Source organism: Dendrobium catenatum, unplaced genomic scaffold (assembly GCF_001605985.2).
Source record: "Dendrobium catenatum unplaced genomic scaffold, ASM160598v2 fragScaff_scaffold_1157, whole genome shotgun sequence".
NCBI classification, from domain to species: Eukaryota; Viridiplantae; Streptophyta; class Magnoliopsida; order Asparagales; family Orchidaceae; genus Dendrobium; species Dendrobium catenatum.
The window spans coordinates 660,867-665,359 of NW_021319619.1; positions in this window are offsets into that span (position 1 = coordinate 660,867).

Below are 4,493 nucleotides of genomic sequence, written 5' to 3' on the forward strand. Positions count from 1 at the left end.
GAGAAGTTGTGACTAATCCCTTTATTCTCACAAAAGTTTTCAAATCTCTCATTTTCAAACTCTTCACCATGGTCACTTTGGATGGTCAAGATATCACAAACCTAGCTTTTTTTGAATCCAAGTGAAAAAGGATCTAAACTCATCAAAAGACTCACTCTTATTTGATAGAAATTTAATCTAAGTGAACCTCGAATAGTCATCAACATTCACAAATCCATAGACTTTTCCTCCTAAGCTAGCAGTGCTAATGGGTCCAAACAAATCCATTTGAAGGTCTTCTAAAGGTCTAGAGATGCTAATGTTCTTAATGGAATGGAAAGAGGATTGAACTTGCTTCCCTAGTTGGCAGGCATCACATAGGTGGTCTTTGGTGATCTTAAGCTTGGGGACACCACTAGCTATGTCCTTTTTGGTCACCCTCCTAAGGAATTTTACACCGGCATGACATAACCTTCTGTGCCACAATCATAACTCATCAGCGACAGTTTTTAAGCAAAATAAATAGCACCTTCAATGTTATTTAAATCAAGCATGTAAATATTGTTAATCTGCTTTCCCTACAAAACAATATTGTTATTCAAGCTAATAATGCATGTATTTGCCAAAAAAATTATGATGAAACCCTTATCGCAAAGTTGACTGATGCTGAGCAGGTTGTGTTTCAATCCATCTACAAGCAAAATATTTTCAATCAAAAGGTTCTTGGAGTTTCTGATTATACCTGCGCCCATCACTTTCCTAGTGGTGTTGTCTCCAAGAGTGACCTTGCCTCCAGCCCTAGCCTTGAAATGAATTGGTTGGCAACTCCAGTCATGTGTCGTGAGCATCTGCTATACATGCTCTCATGAGTACTTTTGTGAGAGTACACCTATAAAATCATCAAACTTTAGATTTAGGAACCCAAAAAAGTTTCGGTCCCTTCTTATGAAAAGAAGAATGCAATGCATGTGTGTTATGCCGTGAATCATACAATTTGAGTCTCCACACCCAATGTATACTACAGTGAATAGTGCAAGAGAGTGAAACGTGTCCTATCATGCCACATAAAAAATATCTAACACCAAGAAAATGGTTTACTAATCCATTTGAGTTATAGTGTCTCTTCCTAGATTTTAAAACTTTTGGCTTTAAATCATGTGTGGGTGTAGTTCTATTTTTCATATTCATCAATATATGTTTTAAAATCATTTTTAAGTGATATGTGGGATACCTTCAATGAATCATGCTTAATAACCAACTCAAAATGCTTTTTATTTAACTCATCAAACTCATCAAGTAATGATGAGTTTGATTGCTATAATTATAGAGTGATTTTTAAGTAAAATTTCATACTCTTTTTGCAAATTTAAAAGTTTCAATTTCAAGCTCTCAGGTCAACACATCAGCAAAAGATACAATCTTTGGTAAACGAGAGGTCTTATATACAAAAGTTTTAAATATGCTCTTAATTGTAATAAACCGACATAGATAATCACATGCGATCAATGGATCATCCTGTACGATCATTACAAATTCAGCTCAATCATCCAGGATGATCTCGGAGAGTCAGGACTATTAAAGGACTTATTTGTTCTGATCGTCTAGAAGGATAGGACATCGTCCTGTACTATTAGTTCAAAATCATTGAGTATCATTCAGAATATCATCTTGATTGCATTCTGGATGATGGAAAAGTAAATTGATCATCCAGGATGATTTTGGATCATCCCAGAAAATTAGTGCAAAACAATACACATCGTCCAGAACATCATTCTGGTCATCTAGGAGGAAACTAAGGTTTGTTTAACTAATTGTCCCTTACGATCTTACGATTGTCCAGGATGATATGATTGAGCAATCAAACCTTAATTGATTTCCTTAATTACCAAACTAATTTAGGCATAATTATAATGCATCATTCAGGACGATGTCCAAAAATAAAACATGCTTAAAAAGATATGGCGGCTGATTCTTTCTGATTTGAGCTTATCATCCTAGATGATACTAATATCGTTTGGGATGATTTGCTTATTTGCAAATGCCTTAACCAAGATGCCCTAATTAGGGTTTCTATTTTTAACTGATCATCCAAGATAATTTGGGATCATCCCGAACGATTTGATCAAAAATAAAAAACTCTAATAATATAGAATTTTTCCCTCTAAGTGTGTGTGTGAAAGGTTACTTAGCATCAAGATCCACTTTGTTACAATTGACTCAAGAAAAGGAAAATACCTATAACGTACATTTAAAGACTAACTAAGTCCTAATCTACCTAATCTTGAGCTGACTTGATTTGTAGTTTGATTTTGTGGATCTGAAACGTTAATAGATAAGACAGTCATAGAAAAACAAAAATATCAAAAATGTTTGTTATCATCAAAATTATAATTCATGAATATAAATTTGCAATAATGCCAAGATGTTGACATGAATGACCTTTTGAGATTAGAGCAAAAATTACCCCTAGTCAGGAACCACTTTTTCACAGACGGCGTTAAACTGTTGTGTCCTGGAATATTTACAGAGATAGAGAAATACATAATTTAATGTCTTAGATTTGTACGAATATCCAACACTAAATCACATAAGAAAGAGGGTGCAATCCTTAAGTTGAGAAGAAAAGTTAATTTAAAAAAAAAAATAATACGAGCCACCATATTTATAATACCTATGCTTAAAATTGCTGGAGCTTGACACCCTTATGTTTTCATTATAATTCTTTGTTATAATTGTTAGAACCTAAGAGACATAACATATTGTCAGCAATGCTTGTTGCGTCCAGGAGTATTCGCGGCGGTAGAGAAATATTATATTTAACGTCTTAGCATTGTACGAAGATCTGGCACGCAAGCAGATAAGGAGAGAGGGTCTAGCATTTATGAGACACCAAGATTTTTACGTGGAAAACCCCTGTAAAAGGGGGAAAAACCACGGGGCCTAGCCCAGTTTGAACGAATCCACTAGTATTTGCAGTCGATTACAAATGAGACCCTTCCTTGGGAGAAGGCCTTAGCTTGATGTACATCTTATGGAGTACATTACATGATGTAAATACAAAGATCTACTATCGACGTATTCGCTTTGTTAGAAGGACTGCAGTTGGCGTGCGACGTAGGTCAGGAGGACCGTAGTCAGCTGGCGACGGAGGATTGTAGTCGGCGGGCGACGTAAGTCAGGAGGACTGTAGTCGGCGGGCGACGGAGGTCGGAAAGGATGTATTCGGTGAGCGACATAAGTCAGGAGGACCGTATTCAACGGGCGACGGATGTCAAAAAGACTGTAGTCGGCGGGCGACGTAAGTCAGGAGGACCGTAGTCGGCTGGCGACGGAGGTCGAAAGGACTGTAGTCTGACGACGAAGATCAGTAGGACAGCGTCAGGTAGAAGTCCAGCAATGAAAAGAAATGCATCTTCGCATAGACGTCCAGCGAAGTCCGATAATCGGTAGAAGTCCGGCATCGGGTAGAAACTTGGCGAAGAGTGAAGGTCCGACGTCGGGTAGAAGTCCGACGTCGTTGGTGGCAGAGGAGAACTCTGGCTTCACTTGGGCGGAGTTTCGGCGTCAGGAGGGAACTCTCTTCTAAATTGGGAAGAATTTCAGCATCTCATGGAAGTTGTACAGAATTCCTGCGTTCTCCCGAAAATCCGGCAGAGTTCCGGTGTCTTCAGGCGGCAGGAAGAGCTCCGGCGGTGGTCGAGGAGGTGAGGAATCTCCTTTTCCCCTTTCTCCTCTCCTTCTTCTCTCTCTTCACTTGAGCCCCCTTGGTGTAGAATGAGGGCTCTATTTATAGTTTTTCTGGAGTGACATAGCCCGTAAATAGGCGCGAGATCAAGGGCAAACAGAGAGTGGTTTGAATGGACGGCCGATATCGAATCCTTTGATCATGCACCGTTCGTTGGTCATTTGAAGGCCTTAATGATGTCGGAATTCAATGATCTTGGGCTCGTCGGATTCGTCTCGTCGAGCCGTTCGATTCGAGTATAAGCTCGTCAAAATCGGAGACCGTTTGGTAACTCAAATTGCGGTTTGAACCTTCCAACAGCGCTTTGAACTCTTGATTCAGACTCATTTGGGCTCGGATTGGGTTGATCTTGGAATCGTTGGGTTCGTATTTTCGAGACGCTCAGTTTGACTATAAGCTCGCTGAAATCGGAGTTCATATGCTCCCAAAATTAATTTTTGAAGTTTCCGAACTGATTTTGCCTCGAGATTCGTGCCCAATCAAGATAATTTTTGCATAACGTATCAGTTGCCCCCCTATTTTTGGACGTCAAAGCTTCTGGAGTCCGAAAATATATGTGTCGACAATTTGCATTGGCCAAAACGCCAAAAATAGCATTCCGAAAATTAAGTGTTTCTTGGAATTGATCATAGAGGCTCCGTTGAGCTCCGAAAGTGTCGAAATCGAGTTCGAAACGTCGAAAAACGTGTCCGAGGACCCCAAAAACGTTCGAATCGGACCGTCTGGTCCGAAAATCGGGCCCGGACACATGTAGGCGGCCGAACCGGCC